The following is an 11,105-nucleotide window of genomic DNA, read 5'->3' on the forward strand; positions in this document are numbered from 1 at the left end:
AATCTCTCTATTTAATTCATCAGCAAAGTAAACAGTATATCCACAGTTTCTGAGGGATTAGAGTATGGACATGTTTGGGAGGCCATTATTCTGCCTAAATCAGTGTGGGTTCCCTAAGGAAGCTGGAGGAAATTGATTAGCTATGGGAAAAGGGGAGGAGGAGACACGTGATACAAAGGGGCTGACAAAGGGTTGTTGACTGGGGATAAAGAAGCTGCCTCTGGTTGGGGGTTATGTCCGATTAACAGGGTGTTGTCTGTTTTTTTTAAATTGAATTTGAATGCCGTTAGGGACATCATGTATGTACTTACTAGCTCCACCATTCCTCACGGTCTTACTCTGCCCTGCTTCACACAACCATCCTACATCCCCAGCCTCTGCAGGTACCTGTGTGTGCAAAGTCTGCCTTAAAGTGAGGTCCACAGGAGACAAAGGAAGACGACAGAGTGGGGCACATGGGAGTCAAGTGTGTATTTGTTGAGGGGGAGACAGAAATGTCATCATTCTAACCATCTCATCCCATGGGATCTGAAGGGCACTAGTAGATCATCCTTCGTATTCTTCAGAACAACAAACCTCCCAGCCACTGGCACCACTTTTCTACTCTATGTTTCTATGAGTTCAATTTTCTTATTTTTTAAGATTCCACATATAAGTGATACCATCCAGTTTTTTTCTTCCTCTGTCTGGCTTATTTTACTTAGCATGATGCCCTCCAGATGCCTCCATGTTGTCGCAAATGGCAGGTTTCCTTCTTTTTCAAGACTGAGTAGTATTCCATTATGTGTGTGTGTGATATATATATATCACATTTTCTTTATCCATTCACATGTCAGAGGACACATGTTGTAATCTATTACCTTCGCTATTGTGAGTGAGGTTGCAATAAACGTGGGAATGTAGATATCTCTTTGAGATAATGATTTCATTCTCTTTGTATATCCAGAAGTAGGATTGTAGATTCATATTGTAGTTCTATTTTTAATTTCCTGAGAAGCCTCCATACTGTTTTCCATAATGGCTGTACCAATTTACATTCCAAGCAACAGTGTACAAAGGTTCCCTTTTCTCCACATCCTTGCCAGGCCAGCATTTGTTATCTCTTGTCTTTTTGATAATAGCCATCCTAACATGTGTGAGGTGACAGCTCATTGTCGTTTTGATTTGCATTTCCCTGATGATTAGTGAGGATGAGCATCTTTTCATGTACCTGTAGGCCATCTGTATGTCTTCTATGGAAAAATGTCTGTTCAGGCCTTTTGCCCATTTTTAATTGGATTATTTACTTATTTATTTTTGCTATGGAATTTCATGAGTTCCTTGAAATTTTGAATATTAATCCCTTATTGGATATGTGGTTTGCAAATATTTTCTCACATTCCATAGGTTGCCTTTTCATTTTGTTGATGGTTTCCCTGCTGTGCAGAAACTTCTTAGTTAGATGTAGTTTCACTTATTTATTTTTGCTTTTGTTACCTTTGCTTTTGGTGTCATGTAATCATTTTCTTAAAGAAGGTTCACCAAAGTGAAAATAATGTCAGGTCTCCCAAAACTTGGATGTTCACTTGAAATGAAGACATTTATTCTAGGGGATACTTGACACCCACATGCAGTTTATTAGTATTCCAAGCATTTATTTCTGCCAGTGTCTGTGCCACTGCATCTGTTCTGGGTTTGGCTTATTGACAGAGAACATCCAGTTTCTCAAGCCAGCAACCTATTTATAATTGGAAACTCTTCTCTGTCCTGTAGCCATCACATTTAATGATGGCTGCATTCTGGAATTTCTACCTCCTAATAGTTCCCAAGGGTATTTCCTCTGCTCCACCTCCACTGCCGTGGCCCCATTCAGAAACTCATTGACTCTGCCATGAATGAATGCAATAGGCTATTTATTAACTGATATCAGAGCCTCTTCCCTTACTCTTTCTGTCTACCTTTCATATTACCACCAATATTGTCTTTCTAAAACTCAAATATGGCCATTTCAAAAACTCCTTTACCATTTCCTGTAAGATGAATGCTAACTCCTTAGGAAGTTTAAGATCTTTCATAATCTGGCCAATGTCTTTCTCTCAGTGTTGTCCCGTCTTCTACCACTTGCTTTGTTCCTATGTCCCTGCTGCATTGAACTACTTGTCATTTTTCATATATGCTATCCAGTTTTAGACTTCCATGCTTGTCCATTCACTCTACCCTAGGTAATAACGGCCTTAACTCCACTACCTTACTCCCTGGTTGATCACAATCTGTCTGGTGAGTTGCAAGTCATCTTTCAAGATCTAGTTTTTTTTTAAATGACCTGTATTGAGAATTCCTTGATAACACCCTGGGAATTAGGCATTCTTTCTGTGATGCACCCATTATTCCCTGTACATAACTCCTTTATAATCATTGCCACATTATCTTCAAGGGCAGGAACCATTTATTTTCCTTATTGTAACTCCTAAATCTACCACATTTCTAGCATATTGTATGTTTCAATTAAATTTTGGTGAAGGAATGATTGAAAGAATGGAATAAATGAAGAGAGAGAAAGAAATGGTTGCCTAGAAGTTACTTCTTATGAATATATCTCACCTCTCAAGAAATATTTCAATAAGTGTGTTGACAAGTGACAAGTCTTTTCCATCTGTATTACTTTCTTGAGTACTTATCACAGTACAAAACACATTGTAAATACTTCCTAATTGAGTAAATATTGTCAGCAAGGGCAATCTAAAACACACTCCACTTAACTTATCTGATGAAAAAGATAGAGAGTGCCTCACAGAATAAAACAGGGGCAAATAAAGACCAACTTCTACCCAGCGCTGGAGGATGTGCTTCCGTCCTTAATATCTCTAAAAAAGTGCTCATTACCCACTTTAGGGAAGAATATCTATGTGATAAAAAGCCCACAGCTGTTTTCATCTTGTAAGAAAAGCCAGTGGGAATCATTAGATCCTTTCATAGATTTATCTAATTTAGGCTTTTATTTTTGTATGCCTTGGAAATATGTATTTTTTACATGTATATTGATTTCAAAATGTGTGGCTCTGAGTTCTGCACACAATGTATGTTGATATAACTTACGTATTTGTTCTAATTGCAGAAAAATTATAAACAAAACTTAAAGAATAAAAGTATTTCAAATCCCTATATAAGCCAAAAAAAGCGAGAAATGATGTTCTTTATTTCTCTTCTAATGATTTCATAATTAATATTTTTTTAAAAAGGAAAAATACTTTCTCTTAAAAATCCACATATTGCTATCAAAAGTGCATGCAAAAAGACCAAGCTGAGAAAAATATGATCAAGGTTTAGATGTACAAGACGAACATAATCATTGGAAGTATTTAAGTATGTTTCTATGTAAACATATTCTGAAAGAAATATATTTTGTCATTTATTTCTCCAAAATTTGGCACTTAACGCAATCTAAGATTACAAGCATAAAATTAGCATATTATTATTGTAAATTAGAATGGCAAGGACATGGGCAGCAGCACATTATGAGATACCATTACAGAAAAATGGGTTTCCTCCTCCAGAAATTATTGAGAATTCTCTCTCTCCTATATTTAAAGGGAAATAATCATTATCAGTTGTGTTTTTTTAAGAACCATGGCTATATTACTTGCTAAGCTTCCTTTCCTTCAAATGAAGACTGGGCAAATCATTGCAACTGAAATTCCCTTGAACCGATGTGAGATTCCCTGCCCCAGTCAGTGGTAGTAATAATAACGATGGCTACCATTGGTTGACTGTTACTTATGGGCCAAGAATTTTATAAAAACTATTTCAAAATCCACACTATTGCTCTAAGAGTTAAGTATTATTACTCCCCTTTTTAACAGTTGATTAAACAGAGGCCAGGAAAGTCCAAGTTGTCCAAGGCTACAGACTTGGCTGGGAAGGTGCCGAGTCAGGGATGAATCTCAGGTCTCAGCCTGGCTCTCACCGGCTGGGTTGTATTTACTCTGGGGAGAAGTCTCGGCTCCCCTAGGCCTCTACCGACCTTGTTATCAGGCAGGTTTACTTCCTTATAACTTTCCATTTCCTATGTAAGTCTATTTCTTCCAACTCTGCCCCCCAAGGAGAACAGCTGGTCAGCGCCCTCCTTCTAAGGACATTAACTGATTCACTGGTTGAGTAATTTTTCTTATGAGAGAGTTTAAACCCCTAGAGAACCAAGTATTTACTCACAGAAGGAAAAAGAAATCTAAGCTGAACTAATGCGAGAAGAACACACCCTCAGCATCAAGCTTCTCCTATATTTTCAATGTGGGGGATGGAAAGAAGCAGAAAATATACAAGAGCCAGAGGAAAAGATTATCTTAATTTTTTTCTCTTAACTATGATCTAGAGCTTGCTGACTATGGACAGAAAAGTTGATAGAAATTCAAAAAATATTAAGAAAATACCCATGCAAATACATTCAGTGTTTACATCCCAAACCAAATTGTCAAAAATAACTGAAAGTATTATAAAATATTTTTACTATCATAATATCTGTTTTTAGGTAAAGCCCTTCTCAAATTTATCGTTCAATAATTACTTCACAATTATTCTTATTTCATGAATATTTTTGCTGATTCTTATGTGAGCTCTCTCATCAGACTCATTTAATGCCTCACTATGGTTTTGCTCATTAATCTCTGCCTCTCCTTTGAAAAATAGTCTGCATTTAATGGCCACCTTACGTAATCTGCAACAAAGCACGACTCTCCCATAAATTCCAAAAAGGGCAGCATTGAAATGTGTCAACAGACATCATTACATCAAAATCTCATTCATTCAATTACCAATCTGGGGAATTTTAGAGCTGTATTATAATTTTTTTCCTCATAGTGACTTTAGGGATTAGAACTCCAAATCATTCTGCTATTTCTCAAAGGATTACCAAAATCATGAGAAAAATAAAAGCCATTATAAATTAAAATTAAATTTAAAAATATATTTAAATCACTGAATACTTAGAGCAAGGGAGTTCTTTAGTTCTTTGACTGTGTTTAAACACGACTGCAGCCTCCAACATTGACCACACCTGATAATGAACTCAAAAGGTAAAGCATTTCTCTGTAGTGTAAACACACCGCTGAGTCCTATCTCACCCAGAGTGCCTGGACTGCATAGCATACAATAAATTATCTCTAAGAGAAAAATGATCAAACATCAATATTGTTTTATAAGGAGATAAAGAAGAACCTAATCTCTTTGGTGAATGAGTGAATGAATGAATGAATGTTGAAGTAAGTGGGTTGTTTGGTTATTATCCCATTCTGTACTTGCATCCCATCCTTTCCCTAAAATTTCTAGAGTATGATAAGGAAAGGTCCACAAAGGAAAGTCCTTACAGAAAACAATGCTCTACCTTACTTCTCTTTTTCAGTCCAACGTATCGACGTGCTATGTATCTATTGACCAATATATTGAACTCCTACTATATACCAGATTCTGTGCAAGTCACAAAAAATCAGAGGTGAGTAAGAATAGTCTCATCCTCCATGAGTCGACATTCTAGTTGACAGATGGATAAACACATCATCTCTATGCAGTGTGGACAGTATAATGACTGAGGTATGGTTCAGTGGAATGAACGCACCGAGAAGAAGGTAACTAACTACTTGGCAGAGTATCCAGCACATCACATTTTAAACCTGTCCACTCCTGTCATTTGCCACTTCAATGGCATCCATGTACACTAAATTTAAACCACAAAATTACCAAGTTCCTTCATAAATACTGCCAACCAGATGTGAAAAGTATAATAATAGCTAACTTTAATTGATTGCTTACTATCCACCAGGCATAGTGAGTTTTTATGTATGTTAGCTCAGTTAATCCTCCCAGTTCCCTATATTAGGTACAATTATTAACTCATTTCACCGATGAGGAAACTAAGGCAAGAGAAGCCAAATTACTTTCTCAAGGTCACAGAGCCAGAAAGTAGATCTAAAACTCGTATTCAATCTGGCTCCAGATCCCCACTTCTCCAACATGCCACTCCACTGCTTTCTAAGGATAGAACGTGCAACAAAGCAAGGGAAATTCGGTCTGAACCTCAGCTACAGCAGTAATTAGCTCTGTGATCTTAGGCAAGATTCCTAATTTCTCAACTTTCAACTTTTTCAGTATAAAATACAAACAATTAAGTTTTCCTCTTGTGGCAGTTTTCAATGTGATTCTAAAATCCTTTGATGTTCCTTCCATTGAGAGGTGAAGTCTATGTTCCTCTTCTGACATCTAGACTCTATAACTGACCTCCCATAGAGGTGACACTGTGCCAGTTTCCTGGCTTAGCCCTTAAGAACTCTCAGTTTCTCCTCCTTGTCTCTTTGGATGCTCTGTCTTGGAACCCAGCCTTCATCTGTGCGGAAGCCCTGGGAAAGGTTCCGTGTAGGTGCTCAGGCCACGAGCCCAGGTAGGACTCCAGCAGATGCCAACCTCAGACGTGTAAATGAGGAAACTTTCAGTTGACTCTGGACACAGCTCCTGTATGATGGCAGCTGCATGGGAGACCTTGAGCAAGAGTCACCCACACCCAGTTGTCCCCCAGAACCATGAGAGATCATTAAAAACTAATAAAGTTGTTTTAAGCTACTAAGTTTTAGGGTGATTTGGTACACAGCAATAGACAACAGGAACCATTCTCTACTTTGTCAGTATTATTGGGACAAGTGTGAAAGTCCTTAGTATATTATAAAGTATTACATAAATGTAAACAACTATTAGCCTATATTAAGTATGTATAAGCAGGAAACACGGTATCACAGATATCTCAATGTTCGATACTAAGGGCCAGTTAGTAAATTCATTTAAATCCAGTGGGTATTCCTTGAGTGTCTACACAAATCTAGCTGCAAATCAGGATAAAAAAACTACAAAGGTAGGAATATTCCATGCATTCTAGGAGTATATTAAAAGTATTTTAAAACTAAGCAACAAATGAAAAGAACCATTTTATTTAGCATCCAAATTTCTCAGAAACATTGTTTCATTCCCTAAAGAATAGTTCACTTCTTGATAGAAAGTTGGTGCTGACGTCAGGAAAATCTTGGTTTCAATCTTTCCTTTATTATCTTCTTAAGTGCATACAAAACACCTCTGGGTGAAAGGCTTCTATTTGTAAAATGAGAGTACTACTAGCTACCTTGTATTGGGAGGAGTAAACGACACAACGTATACTAAGACACTAGTACATAGAATGAGATCACTAATGGGCAGGTCCCATTAGAATTGACCTTTCTAGGCTTGTGCTCTGTTGTAAATTTGCAGTAAAAGAAAATTCCTAGAGATCTGTCATCGTAGTTTGAGAAATATGGCTACCAAGTTTTCACGTGTTCAATTCTTAGGAGTAATAGGCTGCATTTGTTCTTGAATGACTTCTAACTCTTCTCTATCGAACCACGCATGCATCAACAAATCCTGTTGATTTTACCTTTTTAAAGCACCCTGGATCCAATGCCCCTCATGAGCTCCATTAATACCAATCTGGCCAAGTCACCATCATCTGTCACGGGAATTATTTGCAATAACCTCCTATATTAGTTTCCTAGGGCTTTTGTAAAAAAAAAAAAAAAATGCCACAAACTAGGTGGTTCAAAACAACAGGAATTTATTCTCTCATATTATGGAGGCTAAAAGTCCAAAATCAAGGTGTCATCAATGTTGTGCTTTGTCTGAAGGCTCTAGGAGAGGTCTGGATTCTCACCTGTTCCTAGCTCCTGGTGGTTCCTGACAATCCTTTGGCATTCCTTGAATTGTGACAACATGACTCCAGTCTCTGTCTCTGTCTTTACATGGCCTTCTCCCCATATGTCCAAATTTCCCTCCTCTTGTAAGGGCGCCAGTCATTGGATTAGAGACTGCCCTAATCCAGCATGACCTCATCGTAACTTGATTACATCTGCAAGGACTCTATTTCCAAATTAGGTCATATTCACTTCAACATATCTTTCTGGGGGACACAGTTCAATCCATAACACTTCCCAACTGCTCCACTGAAAGGGCATCCAGTAATCTTTTTGAGAAATCTTCAGAATTTTCCTAATAATACCAAGCAGATCATGTAAGGTATAGAGGCTCACACATTTCTGAGAGTGATGAATATTTGTTTGCTTAGAGGAAGGGATAGTCCAGTTTGTGAAAGATGTTATCATAAGGCAAGTGAGGATTTTACATAACAAGTTATGGAAGATCACTCTAAATTCTTAACCAGAGGAGTGACTTGATGAAAACAACGTTTGAAAAGAATCGTTTTGGCAGAGATGGAAACTTAGAATTGGAGGAGAGGCAGAGAGAAGAGAGGAAGCAAGAAGATGCACTTAGAAATATTTCATAGGAATTCAACTCTGATTTAGGCATGGGTCACGCAAACAATCCAATCCGGATAAAGGTGGAAAGAGAGCATTGGACCTTGAGATGAAGAAAGTAACCAATTGACTTGACCAAGAGGGAGTCAGCTTCTTTGGAATTGTTCAGAGGATACCTGACTGTGGGAGTCTTTATAGTTCTAAAATGTGCACTTGCTAACATTTGACAGTTCATTTCTTTGCATTTCTATTACTTTTTGACAGCATGCTAACAAGTAACTTTTGAATTCAAAATATTGCATTTACCTTTTATTTCAGCCTTGGACTTTTGTACAGTTTTCTTGCCTAAAATGTTTTCTCCCTAAAATGTTTTCCTCCCCTATCATTTGAGAAAGGCACACACCTATAAAACAGTCAAGTGTGTCTCCTCTACTTCTGTAAAAGTACTTGTGATATCCTTTCTATGATGGATGCCATTTTGATGTCAACTCTAGTGTAATTTATTAATATAATTTCACTAATATTTATTTAATGCATTATTTAAATGTAGTATTGAAGGCTGATTAAAGCTCCTACAGTACTTAAAACAGGCTTAGAGAAATCATCCTCTTTCTTTCCTGCTTCATTAAGGTATAATTGACATATAATAGTTTGTAGGTTTAAGGTGTCCAACGTGAGATTGATACAGGTATTTGCAAAATGATTACCACACTAAAGTTAGTTATGTAAGTTTTTTTAAAAAATCAGTGGTTCAATTATATTTTGTGTTTGTGAGTTTTATTGGATTTTACCCAGTTTTTAAAAAATAAGAAAAAGCATCATGTCTATTCAATATTAGAAAGCAATAAAAATCATTCATGTCATTTACGTCTATAACGACATGTTTGAAGCAGTTAGGTTATATCCTGATTTTGGGAAAACCAAACACCAGGAAACACTCTCATTGTAATTGCAGCGAAACAGTTGGAGCTCACGCCCTGCTTCCGATCTTCAATTTGAGTGTGCTTTATTCCTTCACTTGGATTTTGTAGAAATCAAGCAGTGGTATTTTAAGAAAATGCCCTTTTTGGAGCTTGATATATTCTAAGCAAACACACACACTCTAAAATTGCACATCCAAAGTTAACCTTTTGAAAATTCAAACTGTACTGAGAACATCATCAATGATTCACCAGTGACAGACATACAGGCAATTTTTATGACCTATGCCATGAATTGTGCTTCAGTTCTTGATTCAAGTGACTACTTTTCACTATATTAAGCCACGAGTTTCAAAAATAACCCTTCTGCTGATAAGGAGATTTACAGAGAAGAAAAAAGCCTGAGTCAACTATTTGTCTGGGACCAAATTCTGTGAACCAAGCTTAGTTCAAGCAAGAGGTTTTCTAAGCAGTTCATTTATTTTAATATGGTACAAGCATTTTGGAGTTGCACTATAGCTTATGTTCACAGAGAATTGACAGAGGAGGGGAAAGGGCTGGAGGTAACACTTCATGCATTCTTAGAGATAAGAATTGAGCACCTGCTGGAAGAAAGCTCCATGCCAGGTGCTCCAGAGATAGGCAGGCCTAACCTGCAAGGAGCTTATAAGGGATGAGGGAACCATGTAAATGATTATAATGTAAGTCAGAATATTATAAATATTGTAGGAAAGGGATAAAAGCAAACTTTTAAAAAAATTCCAAAGACAGAGAAAGTACATTGGTTTTTTAGGGGAATGAGAAAGATTTCGCAGAATTTGAATAGAACAGTGTTTCTCAAACTTCTGCACGCGTAAAAGATGCCTGGGGATCTTGTTAAAATTTAGATTTGTGGACCATCCCTAGAGATTCTGATTTATCCAGTCGGTCTGCATTTCCACCCAGCACTCCAGGTGACTGAGACAGAAAGGGCCCAAGTTCTGTGCTTGATGAACACATGGTTAGAGCCTTAAAAGAGAAGTAGCATTGAGAAGGCAGTGATGAAAAGAGAACACATTCAGATTAAAGCAATGAGAGATAAGGAGATAGGAAGCTTTGATGTATTATCTGATCTCTGTGGGGGACTGTGGAATCTCTTCTCCCACTCCAATTAGCCTATTAAAATAATAACAGATTCTGATGAGCAGTTCTAGAAAATAGAGAGACTTGGAGTTCAGAAACAGAATAGACTTAATATCGCTGTCCCAAAATTATCCTCAAATTGCCCAAAAGTTGATGAAGAGTATATAAAGTATCAATAAGAGGTCCTCACACTGCTAGTTGAGCTCATGTAAACACACAGAATTCCTGAAGGAAAGATCGTGGGGAACTCACAAAGAGGGTCAGGAAAGTGACGAAGGCTTTTTGAAACAACATGTGGATGCTTATTTTCTGTGGGCCTGCTCCGAATAACTGTCCTATTTTGCTGGTGCCAGGCTGACTCAACTTATCCCTACAATCAATGGGTAGTATTCATAAACATGTGCCAATGACTGTCACAGCGGGAAGGAGGTGGGGAAGTCAATTATCTTTCTCCTGTGTTCAAGTGCAAGGGATTGGGAGTTCCCTATGTCTTGTATCTTTGGACCTCACCTCAGATTCCCTTATTTACCCTTTACTCTCCTTCACATCCCTACTTTACATGTTATCTGCCCTCACACAACATTCTGCTAGAGAGAATGTTGGTTTGCAAACTGAGGGGTTTCCCAGGGGGATATCTGAAACTGGCCCCTGTACTCGAAGAGCAAGGAGAGACCAAAGAAAGAGGCAGACCACTCCAGATTGGTAGGGGGCAGGTTTAATAAGCCAAGGAGAACTTATGAGGCTTCTCTTGGGCAGCTGCAAGAGG

Source organism: Diceros bicornis, chromosome 25 (assembly GCF_020826845.1).
Source record: "Diceros bicornis minor isolate mBicDic1 chromosome 25, mDicBic1.mat.cur, whole genome shotgun sequence".
Classification (NCBI taxonomy): domain Eukaryota; kingdom Metazoa; phylum Chordata; class Mammalia; order Perissodactyla; family Rhinocerotidae; genus Diceros; species Diceros bicornis.